This window comes from Aulostomus chinensis, chromosome 16 (genome assembly GCF_037954235.1).
Source record: "Aulostomus chinensis isolate RoL2024-O1b breed Wild chromosome 16, RoL_Achi_v1.0, whole genome shotgun sequence".
Taxonomy (NCBI): Eukaryota; Metazoa; Chordata; class Actinopteri; order Syngnathiformes; family Aulostomidae; genus Aulostomus; species Aulostomus chinensis.
Window position 1 is genome coordinate 3,341,568 of NC_141335.1, and position 27,514 is coordinate 3,369,081.

General features: G+C 47.0%; 1 long non-coding RNA gene across 1 annotated transcript; it reads left to right on the forward strand.

Annotated features, from left to right (window-relative positions):
- Positions 1-45: 45 nt before the first annotated feature.
- On the forward strand, positions 46-27,514 carry LOC147247157 (uncharacterized). The gene is made up of 4 exons (XR_015109341.1): positions 46-150; positions 6,189-6,409; positions 19,186-19,342; positions 25,827-27,514. It is a non-coding gene; the product is annotated as an uncharacterized LOC147247157 (long non-coding RNA).

Genomic DNA, 27,514 nt, shown 5'->3' on the forward strand with positions numbered 1-27,514 from the left:
TCACATTGCAGCAAGAAGCTCTGATTCCCGTCCCCCACCTGAACAGTTCCCCCCGCCGACCAGAGGAGGCGCCGCTGCAGCGATTGGGGCCGCAAACCCTCGTCCGCCAGCAGACGGTTGTGTCTGTACCACAGCCCAGCCAAGCCAGAGGTAACACACACACGCCTCACGTTCTGGTGGCCACCTGAGAGTGACACTGGGCCCGAACAACCATCATTTCTTCCTCGAGTACTCACCGTTTAGTCGTCCTCAATCCAAGAATCGTTACTTCCTGTTGGAGAATCCAGAAAACAGCAGCAACCGACGGACTTGTTGCTGAGGACTGACGATCAGCAGCAAAACTCGACAAAACGTTTGCGTTCAAACTCTCTCATGCATCGAAAATGTTCCAGCGAAGGCAGAAGACCACGACCACACTGGACTCTCACTCTCAACGTAGTGTACGAGCATGAAATGACTCCAACACATTTTCTGTCAGTCTTGAGTTGAACGCCGATGGACAATCGGACGTTAAACTGAATCATGAACGACGTTGCTGCCAGATCGACCTGCAGGAATCAGTTCAATAATCAACAATCGCGTCAGTGTATTTTTACTAAGACGGGAAACAAAAAATCATTCATGACCCCGTGACTTCTCCTCTGGCGTCTTTGAAAGCATCAGATTATCATCAGGCTAACTGTAAGGCGTCTAAATGTGGCTTGAAATGTAATCCTCAACTAATTGTCTGGGTTACTATGGTAACGTGTTCTAAATCCAGGCTCATGACACGTTTGGTCCAAACAGAGGAGAAGGTAAACAGTTTTCCTGAAATATCCCTTTCATTTTTCTTCCTCTGCACGTTCACCTCAGAGTGACTGACTTCCTCCCTCAAAGAAATAATCACATAACGCCTTGTGTAAGAGGTCAAAGGTCGCAGCCGGGGTCGGAACAGCTGACTCAGGTCACACAGAGTGCAGCGTGTCAGCCGCAGCAGCAGGGCGGCGCCGTCGAGCTGAGCTTGAACTTGGCTGAGTTTGACATTGATTCTGTTTGACGTGTCGCCGCCTCCTCGCTTACCAGTCAAACACAGAGTGCTTCTCTCCCATTAACAATGTATAGTGTGTGTGTGTGTGTGCATTTGAAGCACCGACTCCAGTGTTTGCTCTTGCTGAATCTAATATTTTAATGCTTTTTTTAATGAAATTGTGTATCATATTTTGGTGTGACACTCTTTCGCAGCGATGCAGAGACGACCAAACATATCTTGGGTTGTACAGAACGTACGAGTGGCACAAACACAGTGAGTTCTTTGTCCTCGACGCTTAAATTAAACAGCTGCTGTTTTTTTGTATTTCATGAGAAGCTGCAACTTTTTTAATTTTTTTTTTTTTTGAACAAAAAGTTCAAATATCTCAAGCTTTCACTTTATTTCATGCCTTGAACTGGAAACAGATTCAACCCGGTGAACCGAGGGATGAAGGAAGCGGAGGGTCTACTACACAAACTTGTCCAGGTTTTAGGCTTTCAGCCCTTTGCTGATGTCGGCGGGGCTGTAGACCGTCTCCGCTCCTGGCAGGATCACCCTGCTTCTGGCAGGAGGAACAGAACAGTTAGCGATGCTACCTGGGTGCTCCTTCCGTTTTAGGGCGATTCAGCGTCTCACTTTGAGGGGTAAATGTTTCAATTATGCGTTAAAAAAAACACCCTGGAGTGCAAACCTCCACCTGGGAGAGGGAGGGGGTGCTAATAGCGACAAACTGCATTGGATCCAAAGATCCTTTAAAACCCAAATCTGTTCCTGGTATCATCACCTCTCCTTGCACCGTATTTCTTCAAGTTCTCTCTATTAGTTATTGAGATTTTATGCTAACAAACACAAGCTTGCGATTTCATTACCTCCTTAGCAGAGGTAATAACAGTTTAATCAATAAAATATGCCGCTCAGATAAATAACCAATTAACCGACTGAACCAATTTAACTGGGTTTGTGTGGGTGCGTAATTAATCACTCCAACACTGGTCAGGTAGCGGCGGCAGCATTGTTTTGTAGCCACCAGCGGTAACATGAGTGAACTACGCGGAGGCAAAGCTGCACTGAAGCCTTCAAAATGAGGTGAAAGTCAATCATGGCCGAAGCCTGAACTGTGGTGCGTGCATGCGTACGTACGTGCGTGCGTACGTGCGTGCACACAGAGGCGAGGACGCGGTCGAGTGTGTGTCGACACATGTGTGCCATTAACAATAGGTAGCATATCGACTGGGGGGACGGATGGTTGGGCAGATGGGTGGCTGGTTGGTTGGTTGGTTTAGCGGGAACACTCAAAGGGCAGCAGGGTTAGCTGTGTTTCCATACAACTGCTAACTGCCAGAGGGCTGAGAGGGGGATGGGGTGTGTGTGTGTGTGTGTGTGTAAGAGAGAGAGAGAGAGAGAAGGGGTAAACAAGCCTGGAGGTCAGGCAAGAAATCATGTGACCTGAATAGCGCTGGCTTGAAGGTCGAGCCGCCTGTTTGGGGAAAAATGTAAATACACATTTTGTGTGTTTGTCTGAAGCGATTATGAGCTACATGGCTGTGAGTGAGAGTGTGTTTGGCTGGAAACAAGTGGAGATTAATAAAGACATCACACATGAAACGAGCCATACAGTATGTCACATGTCACACACCATCAGCGTTGGGCGTGTGTGTAACTGGCTGGATCATGCGTGCAGGCCACTGCAGGCTCCTGTAGGGCAGCGTTCTACCAGTGGAACCACAGATACTGAGGTTCCACTGATCCGGTTCTGAAGACCCGGGAGGCTGCTGTCACACTCGGTGATGGCCGAGTCACTTTTAAAATAGGATGAGAGATGAGATGAGTGACAGGTGCTGGAACGGAACCAAGGGCTTTTACTCAAGTACTTAACTTAAACGCTTGAAACGCTTCTGGAGGAGATCAGTCGAGAGCGAGGCACCGACCACTGGACTGGCATGGCTGAAGAGAACCGGGTCTGTGGGACCTCAGCGGGACCAGATGAAGAGAACCGGGTCTGTGGGACCTCAGCGGGACCAGATGAAGAGAACCGGGTCTGTGGGACCTCATTTTGTTTTGTTTTTCCCCCCTTGCTTGTGGACTTATTCTCCAGTGGAGGATCAGTGTTGATGATGATGAGATGAAGTTTCACATGATTTGGTTCTAAATATTCGCAGCAGGTGAACCCGGTTCTGTCCAGCAGCCTCCCAACGTTCACACGTCTCTCTCGTTATGCTGCATTCGTTTTATCTCAGTGTCAATGGCATTTTGTAAACATCACACCACATTCATCCTGTCACAGTGAGAAGAGTGTGTCCTGTGTGAGTGTGTCCTGCACGATTGTCTCCTGTGTGAGTGTGTCCTGCACGAGTGTGTCCTGCACGATTGTCTCCTGTGTGAGTGTGTCCTGCACGAGTGTGTCCTGCACGAGTGTGTCCTGCGTGAGTGTATCCAGCACGATTGTCTCCTGCGTGAGTGTGTCCTGCACGAGTGTGTCCTGTGTGAGTGTGTCCTGCACGATTGTCTCCTGTGTGAGTGTGTCCTGCACGAGTGTGTCCTGTGTGAGTGTGTCCTGCACGATTGTCTCCTGCGTGAGTGTGTCCTGCATGATTGTCTCCTGCGTGAGTGTGTCCTGCACGAGTGTGTCCTGCACGAGTGTGTCCTGCACGAGTGTGTCCTGTGTGAGTGTGTCCTGCACAATTGTCTCCTGCACGATTGTGTCCTGCACAATTGTCTCCTGTGTGAGTGTGTCCTGCACGAGTGTGTCCTGTGTGAGTGTGTCCTGCACGATTGTGTCCTGCGTGAGTGTGTCCTGCACGATTGTCTCCTGCACGATTGTGTCCTGCACAATTGTCTCCTGCACGATTGTGTCCTGCACAATTGTCTCCTGTGTGAGTGTGTCCTGCACGAGTGTGTCCTGTGTGAGTGTGTCCTGCACCATTGTCTCCTGCACGAGTGTCTACTGTGTGTGTGTCCTGCACAAATTTGTCCTGCACGATTGTCTCCTGTGTGAGTGTGTCCTGCGTGAGTGTGTCCTGCACGAGTGTGTCCTGTGTGAGTGTGTCCTGCATGATTGTCTCCTGCATGATTGTGTCCTGCATGATTGTCTCCTGTGTGAGTGTGTCCTGCACGATTGTCTCCTGCGTGAGTGTGTCTTGTGTGATCGTGTCCTGCATGATTGTCTCTTGCGTGAGTGTGTCCTGCACGATTGTCTCCTGCGTGAGTGTGTCCTGCGTGAGTGTGTCCTGCACGATTGTCTCCTGCACGATTGTCTCCTGTGTGAGTGTGTCCTGCACGATTGTCTCCTGCGTGAGTGTGTCCTGCACGATTGTCTCCTGCGTGAGTGTGTCCTGCACGATTGTCTCCTGCGTGAGTGTGTCCTGCACGATTGTCTCCTGCGTGAGTGTGTCCTGCACGATTGTCTCCTGCGTGAGTGTGTCCTGCACGAAGCCGTTGAAGCTGCTTGTAGATCAGTGCTCAGACCAAAAGAGGGAGCCAAGCGTGAACTGAGGGTTGACACCCCCCAATGAAGTGCCTCCTTTACATTAGGTTGGCCCCACACACACACACACACACACACACACACACACGCACAAGCCTCTACACAAACACAGTCTTGACTAACCTCATTGTGTGACTCATCCAAATTAATGTTTCAGTTCATTTATATGGACAAAATCATGTGTATAGCTCTTTAAATAACACGGAATTACCCCTGCAGTGGAGTGTGTGTGTGTGTGTGTGAGAGAGAGAGAGAGAGAGATGAAAAGCCCCATATGGTTAATCAAGATGTGTTTTGTGAGTTCCTAAATTAAAGTCCTCGAAAGTGATAGAAACACAACTCGTGTGTGTGTGTGTGTGTGTGTGTGTGTGTGTGTGTCTGTCTGTCTGTCTTTGATGCTTATGCGGAGAGACAGGCAGGTCTCTAGGTCACTCTCTGGGACATCTCAGGGCCCCGGTCACTCCTGGCTGCTCGCCAAACTGTCTCCCTGGCCGGGCTCTGTCCCAACACCTACACACACACACACACACACACACACACACACACACACACACACACACACACACACACACAGAGTTGTGTTTCTATCACTCTCGAGGATGTTAATTTACAAACTCAACAATCATTCATTTATTCATGGTAACTGATGCCGTAAACCAAGTAATCAGTGCACAATATCTTGATTTACATTACACGGCTTTTCATCTCACACACACACACACACACACACACACACACATTTTTAAACTCATTGCTCTGTAAGGGTACGTCCATGTCACTGTGCTACACACATGCTTCATTTTGCCCCACACGAGACTTCCCGATGAACGGCGTCCTTCGTGGTCTTTGTTTTATTTTCTTCTTCACGTGAACTTACATGTTTACATGTACAACTTTTTAAGCAGGATTTCATGAGGATTTTTTATTTAATTTTTTTTTAAACTCACGATGGAGGAGCACAAGTGTCACAGAAATAACGCTAAAATATTTAATCAGTGAATTTTAACTTGTACAGTAAAGACGCATAAATCAGTTCGAGATGTTTTTACAGTCAAGGAATAAATTGACAGCTTCCAGTTTAATCGATAGATATTTTCATGGTCAATAAAAGGAGGAATTATAAAAAGAAATGACAAATTAAATATGAATCCACCAATAAATGAATAATTCAAATTAAAAAGAAATTTACTACGCTTTGCCGTTTGCCTCCTCCTGATTGGCTGGAGCGCACGAGCTTCTGTCAGGTGGACAAGAAAAATGTCCTTTTAAATTCTATCATTTATTTATGGTTTTTTTTGGGGTGTTTGTGTTTTTTAATTATGTATCTCTTTTTCATTTTAAGCACTTATTGATTGATTCATACTGCGAATTATTTTTATTAATTAATTACTTTATAATTTAGTCTGTTTATTTATAGATGACTCCCAGGTTCCTAAACATGCAGAGATTCACGAGGGATCTGGATGAAACACATGCGCGCACACACTCACACACACACACACACACACACACACACTCTCTCTCACACTCACACACACACACACGCACGTGAGCATAAATGAGCAAAAACTTGGCTGAAGTGAAGTGAGACACACGGATCTGCAGACAGTCATTAAGACATTCCTGGGCCTCTTTCAGACACTCACACCCATGAATGTGTGTGTGTGTGTGTGTGTGTGTGTGTGTGTGGGGTAGGGTGTCTGTGTTTGGACTTCCTCACTGTGAGTTCTCAGTCTCGGTGAAGCAGCAGCAGCACAGCGAAGGGAGTTTGTCCTGGATCGACCGACGGGACCAAAGAGCACCAGCTGACCGGACCAGAAGCTGCACCCTGATTGGCTGGCAGGCAGGAAACCGTCACCAGGTGGAGTCGTACGGCGGCTATAAGTGGACCGGCGGGATGCAGATTCCTCTCAGAGGTGAGGTGGCAGGTTCTGAAGCTGGTTCACTCTGGAAAAGTAACACCACCACACACAGTTGTTCCACTGCTGGAGCTGGAAATCAAATGCTGCATGCACCCTGAGTCTCTGCTCCTCCGACCAGGGCTGCAGCCAAGAGGCTCCCTGCCAAGCCTGACATGGCCTCCTGGAGTGCTCAAGGTTCAGGAAGGGGACGAATTCCAAAAACCATTCCAGATGAAGAATTGTGGCATCGTGTTGTGTAGACCGGCAACAACATCGAGTTTAAGAGCTACATCAGATGAGAAAATAGTAATGGCGTCTGCAGCAGCGTCGTGACAGGACAAGATGGCTAGGCTAACAGCTAACCCCTCTAAGCCAATGACTCCATCTGTCTTGCTGGCTAATGTCAGAGATTCATCGGCAAAATGGACCTCATCAGTCTTCTCGGCGCTGTGAGGGAAGGAGGGAGGGAGGGAGAGAGCGAGAGAGAGAGAGAGAGAGGCCGCTGTGTTTGAGCCGTCAGATGAGCGGCAATGAGACGTTCCGGCTCTAGTCATCGTTCTCTAGTCAACACAGCAGCACCTTCAGCTCCTGGTCTTCGTCCAATCAGACCACGGCAGCAATGAGCAAGAGTTTATGACCCTTAACACGGACAGATGACCTTCACTTATGAACGCCACTGCTGATTTTTGAGGGGTAAATATGGTCCGTAGCACAAAGCTAACGGTGGGCTAACAAACTACTGCGTAGATTAAAGAGGTGTTGAGCTGAATTGACTGACGTTTTGTTCTGTAGGGCAAAACTTTAAAATATTTTAAATTTGCGTTGGACAAGGAGCTCATTTCAGGTATTTAACGGGAAACCCTGCGACGAGAGACGAGTGAATCGCCGTCGCTAACTTGATTCCACGTTACAGCTGATTCTTCTGCAGCGGTTCATCCCAATCACTCCGGAGTTCCAGAGAATCAACGCCCTCCATCCTCAGCGAATTCACGTCTTTCAGAAATACGGAGGGGGAAAAAATCCATTTGTAAATTGGCAAGGATTGAGCCGAATTAGTTAAAGAAGGAAGCGGAAGTTGACCAGGAAATTGACCAGAAACATCAGATAAGGAACAACAGACGTACAAAAAAATATGTACATCAGAACATTAGAAAATAACAAGAGTGAGTAACTTTTAAAAGTAAAAATTAAGAGGTCAGAGCAGGGATGCTGTTTGTTTTATGTATATTTCAAAGCAGCAGAATAAAAGTGGTATCAGGTAGTTTGTCCCGCAGCTGCGACCCCGTGGAGGACGCACGGACCCTTCAGGGCCCGAGCCTGCGGGAGGAAGTGCTGGGAAAGTTAAGGTATCAGTGAGGACAGTTTCCTGTCTGCAGCTCAAAGCCACAGTCACAGTTTGTGAGAAGCGACAGCTGCGTGATGATCGGCGCTTCAAGCAGCTTAACAGCTTCCAAGTCAGCAAGTCTCAGTTCCGACTGAGCAGGGAGGACTCGGAGCTGCAGGTCTGGCAGGTCGGGGTGATGGGACGGGTCTGTTCTGAAAAAGGAGACGAAATGTCCCTGAATGAATGAGTTTTCCCTCTGGGGTCCATCAGGGGGCAGTAGAGTCCCTGCTGCTCAGAGGACGAGTCCTTCTGGTCCCCGGTTGTCAGTCAGAAACATCATTCTCTGTGTTGGAGTTCTCCTCTGTGTTAAATCTCGTGTCGGGGTGTTGGCCTGAGTCACCACTGTAGTTTGTGATGTTCACGACTCATCAGCTCTGTCATTTTAACAGAAGGAAACCAGTAAAGCCCCACAAAACCCCCAGTTGTTGTCAGAGTTGTGGCTGATGGAAAACCAGTATTGTGGGATGTCGTTTTCAAATTTGTCATAACGAGATTACAGGAGACTTCCGGGTCGCGTCGTCTCATCAGATTGTTTCATTATTGAGCTGCAACCTGTAGGAGGCACATTATTGGGATTGTCAGAAGAAGATCCTTACACACACACACACACACACACACACACACATCCCTCATGTAGGTGTAAATCTCATTTGCTACTTTCAGTGACCCTGCAGAGTCGGACGGTGTTTACATCGTGGATTACATCTGTCAAATCGGGATTAACGTCACATTTAAAGACCCTGCGTGTGTCGGCGTTATTGTGGAAACGCTCACCGTTCACGTCCATCGCACGCGTGCTGATTGCCAGTCAGGAAAGACGTTGCGGTTTTACCTGAGCAACTTTCCCCCCAGAGCTCATTCACAAGGCTGCAGGAGACCACCTGGAAACTACAAATGGTTGTAGTTTTTAGCCTGAAAGTAAAAAGAAAGTCTGAAATCCCCGATGAAAGGAGTTTCAGTGCGCCGGCGAGTTGTTGCAGGTCAGCAGATATTTGAGTTTCATCAGGGTAGGAAGATGAAGGCGGTGCTCGTCATGTGATCAGGTTATTGTAGATTTGATGGTGATAATTCAGTCGCTGGAGTGCACGAGAGCGCGAGCGTTGGAGCCGCCCGAAGCAGACGTTGTGTCGATGAACGTTATATAAACGTTCCACTCTTTCATCCGCGTAGTTTGGCTCTTTTTTCATTTTCATTTCAAGTTTCCAACCATAACTCTGTGATTCGGCTGTGTTTTCTCATCCGTGAGCTGAGCTGATGGCGAAAACTAACTGTGGCACTGGTTTGCTCCCAGTATGAAAAGCAGGCAGAGCGGCGAGCAGCACAGTTTGTCTGGGGAACAAAGAAACAAACAGTGAAATAAGTTCAGAGCGGTTTCCCACCTGGCTGTTGCCGGGGAGCTCGGCGAGGTTTGCTGCTCACTCTGATTTCTGTTTGTTTTTGGCTTCAAGGCTCCAGGTTCGATGAACATGAAACCTCAGGATCCAAACAAACAAACCAGTGGAAGCCACGCAGCTGAGGTGAGGCTTCGGCGCCAGGCCTGAGGAACCCGCTCGTTAGATGACGAATCACTCTGTTCCCTTCAAAGGAGTGTCAGGCTTGCATGAGGCGAGTGTCACGCATATAGCAGGCTTGTATCAGGCGTGTATCAAGTGTGTATTGAGCATGGATCAAGCATGTTTTAGGTGTGTATCAAGCGTGTATCAGTCGTGTATCAGGCGAATGTCAGGCTTGTATCAGGCGTGTATCAAGTGTGTATTGAGCATGGATCAAGCATGTATCAGGTGTGTATCAAGCGTGTATCAGTCGTGTATCAGGTGAATGTCAGGCGTGTATCAGGCGAATGTCAGGCATGTATCAAGCGTGTATAGGCCGTGTATCAGGCAAATGTCAGGCGTGTATTAGGAGTGTATCAAGTGTATTGGACATGTACCAAGCGTGTATCAGGCATGTATCAAGCGTGTATGAAGGGTGTATCAAGCATGTATCATGCGTGTATCAAGCGAGTGTCAGGCGTGTATCAAGCATGTATCAGGCGTGTATCGGTTGTGTATCAAGTGTGTATCAGGCGAGTATCAATCCTGTATCAGGCGTGTATCAGGTGTGTATCAGGCGTGCATCAAGCATGAACCAAGCATGTGTCAAGCGTGTATCAGGCATTCAACGTCAGAATGTTCAAATTAAAACTTGCATAACCCAAAGTAAACATTTAGAGCGCTGAGTCAGAGTCACATGATTTAAAATTAGGAAGTAAATCTGTTAATGAAAAGAGTTACGCCCCCAACACACACACACACACACACACGCACACACACACACACACACACACACACACACACTAAATCATACTCTGTTGTACTCCTCTATTCTTCACATTAATTGCGAGAATAATCATCGTTAATTTTGTTTAACAGAAACGTCACATAAACGTCCTATCTGGCCACGTCATCTTGTCCTTGATCCGGATCTGTTCCCAAAACGGGTTCACGCTCCACCCCTCAGCCAAGTTCCATGAAAATCAGCCCGGTAGTTTGTGCGTAATCCTGCTGACAGACAGACAAACAAACAAACGGCAATGAAAATATAATCTGTGTGTGGCGAAGGTTATAACCACAGAGGAGGAGACGGAAAATAAACCGGCGAGCTCCTGAAACCAAAGATCTGCTGTGGAAATCGATTTAGTTCAACTGTTGTGTCTCTGACACACAAAACACACACAGCTGCAGATGGATGATGTCACAGCGCCCACCCACTCAGTTTGATTGACAGGTGGTCTTCGGGAAGTGCAGCGCACAGAACATCTGCCTGAGTAAATGAACAACTGTAATCTGGGGGGGTTGTTTGCTTGCCGCTTGCACTGTTGTGGTGAAATATTTTACACCAATTGTTTTCACGCAGTAACATCAGGACGTCCAGTGGCGTTCATCGCGTCCAAAGACGCAACGAATTGCTGTTCCATCTCATTACCACACACTCATTCAGCACAATCACCACTTCTCCATTTGATTCTGTTTTCATCCTGAAAACAAAACAAAAATCTCAAGCTTCTGAATGAATAACGACGATTGTTGGTCTCCGTTAAAGAAATGCAGTGTTTGTCCGTCGGTCAGAAACCAGCCTGAGACCTGCAGGCTGGAGCCGTTCGTCGGTTCTCGCAGAACCGCAGAACTGTACCAATGAAACAGGAAGGGGCTGCACTTCAGCCCCAATATCTGCCTTTTAGCAGCCTTCTGCAAGTCTGAGGGATTTTCTTGTGCAACGTGAAGACAAAAAAAGAATCGCGTGGAATTTGTGGCGTTTTTTTTTTTTTTTTCACTTTATAAAATATTTTTGAGGCTTTCTGCAGATGAACACCTGGGACTCGTCGGTTTTTAAGCGATGAAAATAAGATAAAATACACGGAATTAAAATATAAAAATTGTTGAAGTTGTTTTGCATAAATCGATGAGCTCTTTTCAATTAATATCTCTACAAATGTGAATTAAAGAGCTACATTTTAAATTGAATCAACGTATTTTATATTTATTAAATATATTTAATTTCATACAACCTCGATCAGTTCTGAATTTATAAAACGCCTTTTATCTGTGTGGCACAGGGAATTTTCATATCCTTGAATTTGCTGAAAATTAATACAATTTTTCTTTCAGCAAAAAAATAAAATACATTTAAAATTTAAAGTTGCCATCAAGGTGCAAAATCCAAAGGTGGAGTACAAAATGAAAAATATTCCTTGTTAACAAATAAAATATGCTAATTCTGTTATTCGTTAAAAAATATGAAACAACAAAAATTAGGGTTATATTTTTTTAATTCCCCTCAAAATCATTTTTTTCCCCTTCGTTATCGGAGAGACGACCAAAAAAAAAAATTATTAAAGTGGTTATTCGTGTGACGGAGAAACGCAGAAATATTCTCTGTCTTTAATTCGGGTAAAATATGAAGATAAAAGACGCATGTCAGCGGCTTTATTGATTTATTTCTACATTCAATCCTGCACAGAGTGAATTTCACTGTCCAGCTGTTACATTCACACCAGCACTTCATTCCTCTCGTTCCCAAATTGGTTTTCTTGCTTTGGAACATTTTTAGACTAAAGTGAAAATGTCGGCGCTTCCTGCTGATAACTAATATTCCACACGTCGAGCACTAGGAATGCACAGACCTGCTACGAGGTCAGCGTCCCGTAAATAAACACTGGGACCATCAGATGCACCTGGAAACCTGTTAGAAATATGTCTGATTTGTATCAGAAGCCCCGATAACATTTCCCCCACGCGTTGAAAAAAATAAAGTAAACATGGCGCCGTTTCACGGCAGTGGCCGATGGTGAAGAAGATTCCGGAATCACCCTTCAGTTGTTAATTTTGTTTCTCTGTTTCATCCCTGATGAGGTTTTTCATAAAAATCTGTCCATAGCTGTTGGTGTAATCCCGCAGACACACACAGACACGTAAACTCCGTGACCGAGATAAAAATAGCTGACTCGTCTCTGAACTGCTGATGTCGGCAGATGCTCGTTTTCACCCTTTCAAAACAAGATCAGTTATTTTGCACTTTTAATTTGAAGGGTTTTCTGTTTTTAGTGTGTAGCAGGGATACTGATGCGTGCAGGTTTTTTACAGTGAAACAAGCCACTGTCAATACAGTCCAGACAGAAACCGCCAGCGATCCCCCCCCCCCCCCCCCCCCCCGTGAGCTACACTTGGCGAGGGCGGCAAGGAAGAACTCCCCGTGTACAGGAAGAGGGTTAGAGCTGATCCATGGGGAGGAAAACGCTCCATGTCTGCGCAGCAGCAGGAACAGAAGCGTTTCTAAGCAAACAAACAGGCTTCAGGCAGCTGCAAGTTCATGACCTCATGCAGCGTTACCATGACGATAATGCACCGTCATCTGCAGCGGCCATTTTGTGTCCTCAAATGATTTTTGTTTATCTTGAAATTCAGTGACAATTTAAAACAAGAATTTAACGTTTTACTCACCACCTCCTTCTTCCATGAGCGATGGCCGCCATCTGCCCAGAAACCCACCCGAGTGTCTGAGTGTGTGTGTGTGTGTGTGTGTGTGTGTGTTCACCCCCCAATCCCAACAGGCTCCTTTGCTTTTTTGTTCTCATTTTTTCAACCCGACCGTTTCCAACACCTTCCACACACCCGATGACCTCTCTGTTGATGCTTGTGCAGCAGCCATCTTGTTTCATTAGACCGTGTGTGTGTGTGTGTATGTGTGTGTGTGTGGGTGCGTGTGTGCATGCGTGCATGCGCTCTTTCACCAGGAGAGTCGTTAGAGGGGGGTGCTGAGCTGAGAAGAAGCTGGTGACAAGTATGAAAATATCTGGTCCACCTTAAAGGTCAGTCCACCTTAAATGAGCCTGGGAGGAGGCTGTTAGCTTCAGATGCTCATGCACTTTTAGCAGCAGGTGGCTAGCAAGACATGCACTTGGCTGGAGTCTTGGAGTATTTACTCGCACGCACGCGCATGTCAACACACACACACACACACACGCAGTGAGTTGTTTGCATGTTGTACAACACTTGGTTATAAAAACATGCTAAAAATTCATGAGAAATTAAAATAGTTAAGGCATAGACTTGCTTAAAGGAAAGACGTGCAATGGGAATGTGTGCGCGTGTGTGTGTGCGTGCGCGTGCGTCCTATTGTTCAAGTCAGTTCTGATTAGATTAACAGTCCGTTGGTGGTCAGAGCGTCACTGGTCATTAACAGCTGGTGCAACTGGAAACTCTGTCTCTAAGCCATCACTCTGTGTGTGTGTGTGTGTGTGTGTGTGTGCTCGCTCGCTCATTTAACTATATCTGTGGGGTCTGCAAACAGGTCACCCTCAGCTTTAAATGGATTTCTGAGGATCAGGACTTGGTGTCGGGCCGGGTGAAGTTTAGGGTCAGGGTTATTCATTAGGGTTGGTGTAAGAGGGCCTAGGGGATGATTATGAATGGGTGGATGAATATGAATGAATGAATGAATGTCAAGGTCCCCATGAAGATGCTGCGCTAATAAAACTATGTAAATTGGAAAGGATGTGAACAGTAACACCCCCCCCCCCCCGCACACTGACTTCATTCTCTCCGCCATCTTTTGTCAGTGACGTCTCTGAATCGGATGTTTCTATTGGCCGAGGTGGGTGCTGTCACAGCCAATCAGAGTGTTTTATTGGAGACAGTGACTTGTTTGTGCGCCCGTACAGGAGCCAGGCCGGATTATTGTGATCTCAGAGCAGAGAACAGAAGTTGCTCTGAGTCTGCCGCCGAGGCCGAGGGATGATTGAGACACTCGGTCGTGTGCTGACAGGAACTGACACGATGCCTATCATGTTTAGACAAGGACGCTTCCTGGCACAAAATACATAAAAGAGCAGTTTGAGACCACTGTTTTTCTGGACCTGTCCAATCTCAGCCAAATTCCTTGAGTCCATGTGACATTTCAGCTGACATTTATCATTTTAAAGCGGCGCTTCACCTCAAAAGTGACACCTGTCATTCAGCCACTCACAGTCAGGTGTCTTCATTTCACAAAAAAAGGTTTTCCCCTGTTGTACTTCTCGGCTCCTCCAGGGGTCAGAAAATACTAGTGATGTGTTATTAGCTTGAAGCTAAAGGAGACCAACTGCTAACAACAGCCCAACGATCCAAAATTCTTTTCACAAGTCATCGTCAGGTCTCGCCCACGTTTTCTTCATCAAGTCGTTCGCTCAAAAACACTCGGATTTGAACTCAAAAATATAAAAATAAAGCACGTCGGGTTTGACGCAATAATGAAGCGTGACAGCCAACCCTGAGTGCGTGATGCTTTCATGCTTTGTATCCGTGATCCACAGAACCAGTTTTTAATAATTAGTCAACACCTCCCATATGTTTTTTTCTAATTTGAAAAAAGTCATTGAGGCAGTGTTACATGCACTGACCCGTGTGTGTGTGTGTGTGTGTGTGTGTGTGTGTGTGTGTGTGTGCGCGCGCACGGCCTGCTGTCTGTGTTCAGAATATCGCATCAGTGGTGATCCATTAAGGTGAAATCTGTTGCTAAGGTGCTGTACAAAGGGAGAGGATGGGTTCGCGTCTTAAGAGGACTCCCACCGTGAGACGATGCATTCATGAGCAGCTGAGAAGTGGGAAAGTTCCACACCCAGTGCCTGTCAGATATCCCAACCAGGACCGCGGGACGTTTCGTGACAGCGTTGAGATGTTTGACATCAAGCCGAGCTGAAATGCATCTCTTCGTTTTTAATGTACTCAGTCGCGCCGATGTCTGACGACACTTTACAGTTCACTTTAGTCAGTTTGTCATTCCTTCTTTCACTCATTCATTCTTTCATACTTTCACTAACAAATTCAACCCTTCAGTAACTTCCCGCCCTTTCCTTCATGGTACTTCAGGATCATTCGTGCGATTTGTACTTTTTTCAAAATCTGACTTCAGAACCTAGCAGTTTCAGCGATTTAACACTCGAGTGTGTTGTGAGCGCTGGAGTGCGTGATGTCATCGCTGTAGAGAGGGAGGCTGAAATTTCCCTGACAGGTTTTTGCTTAAATCGTTGCCAGAGCCATAAATTACTTACGTAAATTATTAAAATAAACTTCCTTTCATTGTTAAAATCAGTCCATCTGCACTCAAGAGGGTCATATATTTTGCCAGAGACCCTTCAAGCGTCAGGAACCGCCGTGGAACCTCATCTCCACTGACAGCTCCTCTGGCTTTCATTGAGAGAATGTCTCGTTTCATTGGAATGTAAAACGTTATTCGGAGCATCGCGGACGTAGCGTGCCTGTTTACCCCGGGTCACCGACGGAAGCGGCGATCGCGGTAGCTGGAACAAAGAAATACAGAGCTGATGGTCGCGCGGTGGACTGAACACGAACGAGTCCACACAAGCAGAGCTTGAAAACGTACACAAATGAACTCGCCATAGTTTGTCTCTCCTATTGTTTTGCTCTGTAACAACACGGAACGTCACTCTGTGACTATGTTTTTTTAATGAGGGTCGCACTCTGGTCCTTGTTAGTCCCGTTATCCAAGCCTGGAGGAGGGAGGCGGGGCGCAGCGCTAGGCAGCACACACAAATATTGCAATTAAGGGGCGGATCGTGTGTGTGTGGCGCGGCGGGGGTTGATCCGTATGGTCCCGTACGCAGCACAGATCAGTTATGATCTGATCCACTATGAACCGCTCAACTGGCTCCATAGAAGCCAGCGGTTCCACTTCTGAGGAAGGTGAAGTGGACTTAGATTTCCGACTCCTTTGGGTTTGGGTGAATCTCCTCACCACAGCTCTTTGTTCTGGAAGCTGAAACCGAGGCCTGGTTTCTGTGTTGTTGGCTCCGTTTCTGCTTTTCCCGACGATTAAGCAATAAGACTGGAAACATCTCCTGCAAAATGTCTTCGTGATGCAAGTGCACGTGTGGAGGAACATTAGCGGGACAAACCTGAGCAGAGGGTTTGTTTCTAGCAAACCTCTGTTAGTCCGTGTTGCCCCCCCCCCCCGGATTTGGTTCAGGGTTTACAGGGAAGTGGGGACACATTGTCCTCATCCTCTTTTAGTCTCAGGAGCCATTTTCGGTTGGGCGGGTGGCTGCCACCGTCACTGCCATGAGACGTTTGACTCAGGCGTGTTTTGACTTCTCCACCTCAATTCAGGGACTTCATTCAATACAAAGAACTCGAGGCTGTGTAGGCAGGCGCTTTTTGCATGCTAACATGTTAGCATCGTGCTAATATGCAACAATTTATAACTGACAGCAAGCGAGGTGATGTTATTAGTATTTTAGCATGGTGATAATGTTAGCGTCATGCTAACATGGCGGTCAGAGAAGGTAGCTGTGGCTGTTAGCATTTAACCATCAGGGCCGTTCCTGTTCGCTTGGTCTTTTCTGTTCTGTATGAGTAGAATGTGTGTGTGTGCGTAAGTGAGGATTTTCTTGTGTGTGCATCCTTCCCATGAGGCTGCTGAGCTGAAGAACGTGTGTGTGTGTGTGTGTGTGTGTGTGTGTGTGTGTGTGTGTGTGTGTGTGCGCGCGCGCCCCCCTCAGGTGTCCATTACTCCAGTACGTGAAGCTCCTTCATGTTCCCACTTGAGCTGAGTGAATCTCAGTTTTCAGGTGCGTGAACCTTCACACACTGAGCTGCTCCGAGGCTCATGAATGTGTCTGCTGACAAGAGCCGGAATTACCGTCGTCACGGTGACAACAGCAGCAGTAGCATCTCAAAACGCTGTATCCATATTCCTTCCGTACATTTTTATTTTACTCTTTTGTGTTGTTGTTGATAACCTTTACGTGTCTCATCGAGAGACGTGGCGGCGTTCAGCCTCTCCGCTCAGCGGCGAGCTCAGGCACGTACCAGTCAGATGAGCGGCAGGGGTGGAGACGTGTGGAACTGCAAAAACACGAAGCTAGGATACCAAAAATTGACTTCCAAGTTTTAAAAGTATGCAAATAAAATGTAAAATACAATTAAAAGAACAAAAAAACAATCAGCCGAAGCATGAAAACCTCTGAAAGTTGCCGTAGTAGTGAAAATATTACAAAAGCCTCAAAACGATTCGCCTTCATGAGAGTTGAATTAAATTGTTATTGATTTATTGTTGATTGTTGATTTATTGTTGTGGTCGTTTTTGTTTTTTTTGTCGCTATAGAAATATTCCCTGCCATTGAGAGGGGCATCTAATATTCTGTTCATCCCATTTATTTGAATTAAGTCCACAAAATTATTAGGAACATCTCCCAGGATGAACCAGTGCCACTCAACAGCTCCACAAACCACAGCCACCAGAACAAGAAAATAATTAACACGTGGCACAGAGAGACTCAACACAAACGGCTGGGTGCGGATTTCATTGTAGTTAGAAAGTTTTAGCCGATGGAGGCGGGATTCAGCAGCTGTCTGGCAACTTTTAGCCGTCGCCGCTCATCAAGCCCTTGACCGGGAGTGAAAACGCCTCGTCTAAGTCTTGAAGCAACTGATGGTGTGTGTGTGTGTGTGCTGATGATGATGATGATGATGATCCTCAGCAGGCAGGAGATGTGGTGTGGAGTTTCAGTGGAAGGTTTGTGGTTTCTGCAGCCTCAGGAGACACAGATGATACGTATAAACCCGACCGATGAGGTTTCTGCTTTTGCGCGGTGTTTATATTTATGCAGATATTAGTGGATTCTAAGTGGTGATCTGATGTGATTAGAGCTGAAGCCCTGAAAGCGTGCCTGTGTGTGTGTGTGTGTGTGTGTGTGTGAGAGTGTGTGTGTGTGTGTGTGAGAGTGTGTGTGCCTCTGCAGTGATTGAAGCTCTCCTTCTCCCAGCGAGATGACGGAGTGACTCGGGTTTGACCATAAACCTCCGTCATGTTTCCAGTGTATTTGCTGTCGTCGGTGGTTAAAGTGGTTGGAGTCTGTGAAACTGATCTGCTGCTGCGAGTCATTATGATCAGACAGGAAATGACTTCACCGTTTCCATTTTTATTGCATAGCAGGTGTGTGTGTGTGTGTGTGTGTGTGTGTGTGAGACTAGAATTCTTTTCTTTGTGTGTTCATGCATATTAATATATTTTTCAGCGTGCTTGAGAGCAGCAGTATAACTGCAGCTGAGTGTGTTTGTGTGTGTGTGTGTGTGTGTGTGAGTGTGTGAGAACTGACGTGTCAGAGTGTGTGTCCTGTCTCAATGATTGAGCTCCTTCCGTTCTCTGATTGTCATCGTTTCCAGATGTCTGATTATCATCAGCCTGCCTTCAATAAACACACACCTCTCTCTCTCTCACACACACACACACACACTGGCTCAGGCTTCATCTGCAACTGTTTGTGTGTTACCAGTTTGTGTTTAGATTTAGATTTTGAAGATTTGTCAAAATAACTTGGAAAATCAGCTTTGGGTGATGTGAGGGAGCCAGCGAGCGCTGTGATTTCCCACGGGCTCCGAAGTGTCCGGGGAATATTTGAAAATAAAACACAATAGCTTCTTTAATGCAAGAATGAAAGTAAATCTCACATCTGAAATCTACTGTTGTATTTGCTGCCAAACATTATTACATTATTACATTATTATCGGATTACATCAGATCAGTAAAGCTGTGGGAACAAAGAGAAACACACGTTTGAGACTGCAGATCCGACGTTTCTACCAGCGCTTAAATCAGTCGCCTCTCCTCTCCTAAAATCAATCAAATCATCTTTGTGAATCCACCTAGAAAATGGAGAGTTATGATGAAATCAGTAATCAGGCGTCAGATGACAAATAGAGACTCGGACGTCATCTTTTTTCATTGTGCAACTGGAATTTTTGTTGTTTATAATTCAAATTGTGCTTTTACTTAAAAAAATGTGATCCTGGTTGATTGAAGATGTGAATTTTGGAAAAGTCAAAGTGGGATTTTTTTTTTTTTTTGGTCTCACAATAAGTGTTTTCTACAGGCAGTACAAAACACAGCAAGACAACACAGCAGATCCGTGAAGCCTTACAGACGAAACCCAGGGCCTGCTTCCGCCACTGCTCCTGTCTAATGAGGCCAAGGGACGCTGGACAGTTGAGGATGCGGACATATTATACATGTATACAGCATATATTTAGGTGAGTGTATATTAACATCTGTCTTTTGAACACTAGTGATTTTCTCTCTCTAACGAGTGATGAGTTCAGGGGTCAAATTGAGTCTTTTGTGGTTTAAACCGATGGCCTTTCTGTTGAGACGGTGTCAGGTCAGCTGCTCGTGCCGCTTTCAGCTGCGTGGCTCCAGGAAATCCAGCAAAACGTACAAAAATCAAGTCAAATTTATTCATAGAGCGCATCGTCTTTCCTGCAGAGTAACACACACACATGCAGGCGTAAACTGACAGGATGGGTTTGTTTTGGTGGGTAAAATTATTTTTCTATGACTTCATCCTTTTGTCGCTGCTCTCTTCTTCTCTCGTTGACCCACGTTGTACTGAAGGTATGAAAAACCTCTCCCACGGATGACCACTGCACCCCTCCGCCACTGAATTATACTAAAATATTCATTTAAACTGATGAAATTCCAAGTCCAGCTCTCTGTCCCACTACAAACCCTTTGACTGGTGCGTTCATGAGCATCTTGATGTGGGAGAGAACACCGCAGTTCGAGTCACTGAACGCCTCCTCGAGGCTTCGCCCAACAGACCGATGCGTCACCTCGTAGCTCATTTAGGTCGTCCTGGTGATTGTGATGTCAGATGTTTGCTTTGGTAAATGTGTCGGCGGCGCTATGCGGTGTAGCTAACGTAACGTTAGCACCGGCTACTGCCTGTTTCTCTCCTCAGCTTCTTTTATCTGGAGTGTGATGAGCTCGTTCGGTGCTTTTCTAGATTTTAACAAAGAAAAAGCAGATTTCATGTTGCGCGTTCAGGTGAGCGCTTTTATGTTGGCTCTTCCCAATTATTCCTAACTTGACCCCTGACCTTAGATCCACTTGAAAGTTTGAGAGGAGGTGATGTCAGGGGCCGTCGCAAACACAGAAATCCCTTAACCCTGGACCTCTGGGTGGCTACAGGAAGAACCCTTCACCTGATCCTACGTAGTCATTCTGTTCATCACTGATTCCAACAAAAAATGAGCATGAGCCTAAAGAAGGTCGCTCGGTTGCACCATCACCCTCCAAAGTCTCAATTTTACGCTAAGACACAACTTTAACTGAGAGAAAACATGGACCTCCATCTGGAGAGTCTTGAGTTCTTCAAGTCACGAAGAGACGGACTTCAGGCTTGAAAAAGGGAGAAAAAAGAACTGCTGGCTGCGTCACAATGTATTGATCATATTGATGTTGGAGTCCAGGCGGACTGGAGGGGACGGACGGCGTTCCAGGCCTCGCGGACAGCGATGACGTGTAGAAACATGTAGAAATGTTGCTCGCGCAGATCACGAGCTGCCTTTCATCTGCAGCGTCTCTGTCCTGTATTACAACTGATTACTCGCTGCTTTTGCTTCCTGCAGCACTTTGTAATCCAAGACCATCGTTGTGGAAACGCGACTGTAATTACAGCCAAGAAAACTCGCTGACATTCGACTGTCAGCCCAGGACAAATTAGGCTGCGTTTCACCGGAATCATGATGAACGCAGAGCTCACGGTGCGTTGTTTGAAAACCTTTGAATATGTTTATTGGAAACAGCTTGTAAAACCCTGATCAGTAAACCGCTGTAAATCCCTGCGGGACAGATGGCGATATTGATGCTGTCTACTGTCGCGGCCGGGCGGAGCACAGATCTCCATCTTGCCAAGAAAAATACAGCAGTTGAAGTTGATCAAAAAACAAAACACATGACTTCCGATGACAAAGACCAGATGAAACACGGAGATTTCTCCTGATAGCGAACCGACTGTGACAGTTCAACAAGTTTAAGACAAATTTCTTGACTTGATCAGGGAAAGACTCTGTAAATGCATTTGTATTTTAACCCCTAGCCATGATCTTTCCCTCACCTGTGGGTCTTTGTGTCTAAACCACAGTTTTGTCACAATATTCTGAAATATTGCGTTTTCCTCTGAGCACAAAGGGACGTCTGGTGTTTGGAGGCTCAACTGCACGGGTCACTGGTGTTGCTGGACGTTTGCGGGATCACGCGGGAAACGTGTTGCGTTGTTGTGTCGGCTACCGTGAGCGTCACCGGAGGACATGTCAGTTTTACGATCAGGAGCCGAACACCTTCGCACTTTAAAACATAAACATACTGAAACAAGTTCGTGAACGTTTAAGAGACGCGAACCTGGCAGCAGCGACTGGCAGGAATTCTCTTCAGGGCCATGGCGGTTGTTTGTATTCAATCCTGAATTCAGGATAAATCAGCTTTTTTTTTTTTTTTTTAAGGAAATGACAAAACCTCAAATACCATTCAAAAAACATTAAGTTTTGCTTACTGGTGGAGGTGGCGACGGTTAACCAGTGTGATACAAACGTCCTGTGCAGGCATTTGTTGCTTTGATTTCTCTCAAGAGTTCGCTTAAAGACATTGAAGCCTTGAGGTGGAAACACACTCAGCAGCACAAACTCCGCAAACGTGTCTGCAGGGCGCCATTCGTCTGCTGACGTCGTGGAACCGGAGAGTTTCAGATACTCTGGAGCTGAGTTGAGGACCGACGTGGTCAGCTGGCGTCTTAGGTTCGACGCACTTCTTTTAAAACGCCGTGTGTGAGTTCGGAGCTTCAGCGTAGTTAAATGGTTTCAGCAGCTTGAGTTGTGATGTGGCGGCAGATCCCGGACAAACAGATGTCCTCGCCACCACTCCGCCTCCAACGCTGCCACACAAAAGCAGCGTTTGACGTAATTCTTTTCTGATAAACTCAGACGGCTGAAAAAAAACCTTTTGGCATCTAGAATGTGGGTCTCTTATGGTGACCCGTGAAGGACTTTGGTTGGGGGGGGGGGGGGGTACCATCGTTGGGATTATAACAAATTAGAGTTGTAGCATCTCTTCAAAATACAACAGATATTTACTTTAGATTTGCTGTTGTTATAAAATCTTGTGTGTTCGAGGAAAATTCCTTTGTTTTCGTCCTGGATCTTTTTTTTTCTTGTGTGTTTGGTTTGAAACCATCGATGGAGAACGAAACGATTAGAGTCGTTTCGGTATTCAAGGGGGGGACACAGCTTCCACCACCTCATGCACGCCGAAGTCCTCCAAGTGCACCACGAAAGTACCTCCAGAGTGATGCTTTCTGTCTTTATCAGCACCAAAAACCCACCTGAGCCTCTCCGTGATTCCGACTTTTGCTGGTGTCGTCGCTGCTTCCCATTTGGAAGAATTCCCGTCAATACAGAAAAGAACGGAATCGATTTTATTGCCATTAAAAACTCACGTTAGGTTTACAAAAAAAATTACGCTTTAAAAAAATAAGTGAATTTTGGTCCATTTCTACCAGTTTGTCTCCCCCAATCATTTTGGGTTAATGGGGTCCAGGTTAACAGCTTCAACGCCGCCCTCCGTTTGTTTTTACCAGCACTTTCCCTGAGAATTAAATAGGTTTTGTTTCACCAGCCTCCATTTTGTTGTGTACGCTGTATTTGGAGAACATTCATTAAATCCAGACCCTGCTGCACGTTGCCGCCGGATCTGCTGAATCTAAAAGAACAAACTTTGCTGCGAGCACATTTCCTGCTGCACAGAACATTGTGTGTGTGCGCTGCTGGATGCGATGTTTTCAAATATACAGCCTCCGATCCAGATGTGTGTCTGTGGGGTTTGCACCCAGGAGGTCAGGCGTTAATGTGTGCCGAGACCCGGAACACAAGGCAGCAGGGAAACCTCACGTCTCCCAGTCGAGCAGCCAAACTACTCAGCTTTGCCAGCCTGTGCGCTTCCTCTTCCTACAGCCCACAATAAAGTGTTTTTTTTTGGGGGTGGGGGGGGGGGGGGTGGTTTGCACAGAGAAAAATAAAACCCTTTATCTCCAACATTAGCATCACCCAAAGTTGGATTTAAGAGGTTTTCCCAGTAGCTGTAAGCTGGTGAATGAGGATTACTGCTGAGCAGAGCAGTTGTGAGCGGATCGTGTGTCATCGGCGGCGGCTGCATGCTTGTATGTTTGTAGGAATGTGGCAGCTGAGTTGCTCCAGTCAGGTTCCTCCTCATCAGCTCTTCGCGTTCAGGCCTGACTGCTCCGGAGCCGGAGACTCTGGAGGAGGCCGCGCTTTCTTAGTTTAGCTGCTGAGGTATGTAGCAGTTGAGAGGCTCCTCCAGAAAAATCCCGACCGGCTGAAAACCCCGGACCTGAGAGGGATTTACGCTGTCCCCCTTCAACCCCACAAATACACAGATCCCATTAGAATTCCATGCAATTAGTCTCAGTAAACCTGGTGCGTTCAGGCCTTAAGTCCCTAAATGCTGAACCCTCACAGACTTTAATTGACGCCACCTGTGACATCACTTTTGGAGATTGAGGGACGGTGTGAGGGATTAGAGGTCCGTGTGGGAAGAGGAGAAGTACGGTGGTTAAAGAAAGGAATCAGTGACCGTTAACTAGCAACTGAGTTACTAAGTTAGGCACCAGAATGATCGAAGACAGGGGTGTCAAACTGGTGCAGGACAGCGCCGTGTGGCTGCTGGTTTTCAGTCCAACCGAGCAAAAGCAACACCTGTTTCGACTTAAATCAACTACGCTGTGTCCACGCAGCTCATTGGTCGGATCAGGTGTTGCTTTTGCTTGGTTGGAATGAAAACCAGCAGCCACACGGCGCTGTCCTGGACCAGTTTGACACCCCTGATCTCAGCTGTGTAGGTGCAACTGTTTGTAGTTGACTAGTTTGCAGTTGAACAACGGTTCCTGCTGGTTCTTGCGGAACGGTCGTTGATGTGGTGTCTGTTCTGGTTGAACTCTCTCTCTCGCTCCCTCTGCCAGTGCTGTAACTAGAGGTCTCTGACAACAGTGACGGGAGTGCAGAGGTTTGTGTTTGCAGTCTCCTGACTTGTCGCCACGGTCGCGTCTGCCTGCCTGCATCCACCGTATCTGGCAGCCTGAGACCCTGAGGAGAAGAACTGGGGGGTGGGATGCATTCCTGCTTGGTAGCGCGAGTCAAGCGAAGTATAGACTGTAATCAGAAGGACAAGTGCTGTCAGAATTCAGACATGTAAATGTAACGTTTCATGTTGGTATCGTATGTTTTAGTCCCTGCTGTGATACCGGCCCAAACACATCAGGCTCGTGGAGGCTGCAGATTTGTAACCCCCAGGAGAACTCCGAGCGGATCTGGTCGTAATCCCACTCCTCGACGGTTCCGACTTGGATTCACGGGTCATGATGTGGTTTGCTTTATGAGACTAGAATCAATGGACTTTATGGAGTTCGACATTTTTCAGCTTTCAACCTGCCATCCAGACAGCTTCAATGAGAGAAACCGAGTGTAACGTGTTACCGCTCTCGGGTCCTCCTTCGTCTGTTTCTGGTTGGAAAGTGTTGAACACTCCTCTGCGTTGTTTCCTGGAAGAGCGGCGTCATGTGCGTGTCGTGAGCCGGCATTTGGAAACACCGCAGCAGAGATTCATCTCTTCCTAACAGACCATCAACGCACAGCCAGAGGTGAAGTCACTTTTATGGAAATGAGGAAGACGAGTGGAAGCAGGACGGAGGTCAACGCAGCTGCAGATCCTCTGACATCAGCAGACATAGCGGCGGGTTTCTGGTGCCTCAGGAGGAGAGTTCGCCGGCAGCCTGAGAGAACCCGTCCTTGCATGAGAACAATCAATTTCTTATAGTTCAGTGATATTTCATTCTGTTGTGTGTAACTCAGTTCAACTCTTCTCTCGCTGAGTGAGTTCTCCGACATGGGATCCTGACTTTAATCACCTTCAGGATCAGCTCTGACCTTGTTAATCTACTGCCGAACGTTAACCGTGACATCGCCGCATGTGAAGGAGGCCGGAGCAAAGCTAACGGTAGAATCGTCGGGGAGTCAAACTTTTATTTTGAGATACAGTTGACATTGAATTAGTGGTGCGGACAATTTGAGGTCACCCTGTACGTGATGGGGACGTACAGAACAAACTGATCCTGGGCCTGAAGTCTCTCAGCACCTCCAGACACATTCACTGTCTCCACTCTGCGTACGAAGATTTTTATAGAATAAATGCCATTCATAGTCTGACTCATAGGACATTTAACGCATCAAAAACAGGGCAAACATTTCCTGATGTCCACAAAGTGAAATGAGAATTTTGAACTTGACTTTGTCCAAGGCTCAGATTTCTGTTCTTGAAATGTGTGTGAATTGGCACTGTTTTAATTTGATACTGCGTCAGTTGCACCTTTAAACATACTTTTAAAGTAGCTGGGCGATGCCCAGGGGGAGGACCGCGATCCAGGTCCTGGTGCTATTTTTGTCTTTGAAAACAGGACTGAAGAAGATCAGTTGATCAGCTGTTTTAAGAACCAAAAACTGTTGATTTTCCAACTCGGGATCAGTTGATTCGGGTTTAGTCAACACAGGTTCGAGTCAGTTCGTTGCATCTGTGTTTCAGTCTGCGTTGTGCCTTCATTTATCCAGAGAGGGAGCCTTCAGCTGGCTCATGCCACTGATGAATCTTAAATCTGTCGTTTTCTACTAACAGGGCTGAACAAAGAGCTTGTGTTGGAGGAACGGCCCGGCGATCCCTCTGACTGAGCAGGAGAAAGAGCGGTATAGAGGACTGACAGGGCGTGACGGCCGCCCGCCTGGGACCGGCCTCCGACAGAGAGATCATAGATGAGGATGAGGAGGCTTTCAGCTCTGTGATGCAACAGGTTTGTCTCCAAAAGAAGCGGATCAGAGCAGGCTGGAAGGCTCTGGGTGCTGTTACCTGCTGGGTGTTGAGCGCCGGCCAGGTTGGCGTCTATGATGCGTCTCCGTTCACATCTGTGCACCGAAGGGGAGCTGACGGATAAACCATCGTGACTCCACCATATCTCCTCCTCCGTCTTTCATGTCCTCACGGAGCCACAGGGGTCCCTAATCCAGGAAGAGTCCACGTCCTCCTCCTCTGCTCGGGCAGCTCACAGATGAACAGACACTAATTACGCGAAGGATGGAAGAGGAGACGGACGCTGAAAGAACAAGGAAAGGAAACTGACAGAGGGGAAAAAAACAGGAGGCCGAGGTCAAACCTAAAGCAATGAAGACACAAAGCAAAAAAACCAAGAGAAAGGCGCACAAAGAGTCGAGCAGGAAAACAAGTGTCAGGTCAAGCTAAACGCCGAGTGATTGGTCTGAATGAAAAGTGGGAAACGGCTGAGGAGGGAAAGTGTTGGCGAGACGCCAGATAGCCCATTAGCGACGCCGGCCCGGTCAGTGTAGCGTAGCGTTGATACGCCCTCGAAACTCTTCCTTCCGTATCACATTTCACGTGCTTTGCAACTCTGCTTTTAACCTTCAGCACGGCGGCGTTGGCAGAAGAAAAGGGCGGTGAGAGGCTTCATGAGGATGCGACACATGACGGAAGACATGAGACGGCTGAGTCGTTGACGTGACGAATCCGTCATGTGATGTTTTACAGTCCCCCGCATAAGATTAGCGCCGATCCATCATCTGACGTCAACCCTCAACCGAGTCTCTGATCCAACAGTCTGTGAATCCCTGTTAAACAAAAGCACTCCACCCTCATGTTTGCGTCCTCCAGCGCGTGCTGCTAACCCCGAGCTGGCAGGAGTATAAAGAGGAAACGACAAAGTGTCAAATAGTGCGTCTTTAGCGTAAATGTACACCGATGTCAGCGACTGCGTGCGGCGCTGTGGGACCGTGCGTTTGTGTCTCTGTTGGTGTGGAAACCAGGTAGACTCGGAACAGAACCTCGGCGCTACAGCTGAGAGGCAACAGTGCTCAAAAGAGCCGCCACGCCGGGCGCACGAGCAGACACGTACAGGCAGAATGATTTATTGTAAAAGCTACACGAGAGGATTTCGTAAGTTCTTTCCTGACCACTAGAGGGCGCTAAGAGAGGACTTCCTCCTCTCGTTGCGGATCGCGTACAAACTTTTATCAGTCCAACCACTATCGTGCGTCATCCATCTTTTTTGAGTTCTCGTACAGTTCCCCTACGACGCGCTTCATGGTTTAAATGTTTCGGTCCGTGCAGCGAGAGCGTTGGTGGTGGTCGCCGGTCTCCAACCAAAACTCTTGTACCTGCACAAACTTGTCATCCGTTTCCCAACAGCTCGGTGAACAAGTCGCGGAACCGTCCGACAGATGATGACGATGTTGTGTGTGACTTCTAGTGAGCGTTTATGTTGGTGTCCTGTGGGAAATGTCCTCCATTAGAGGCAG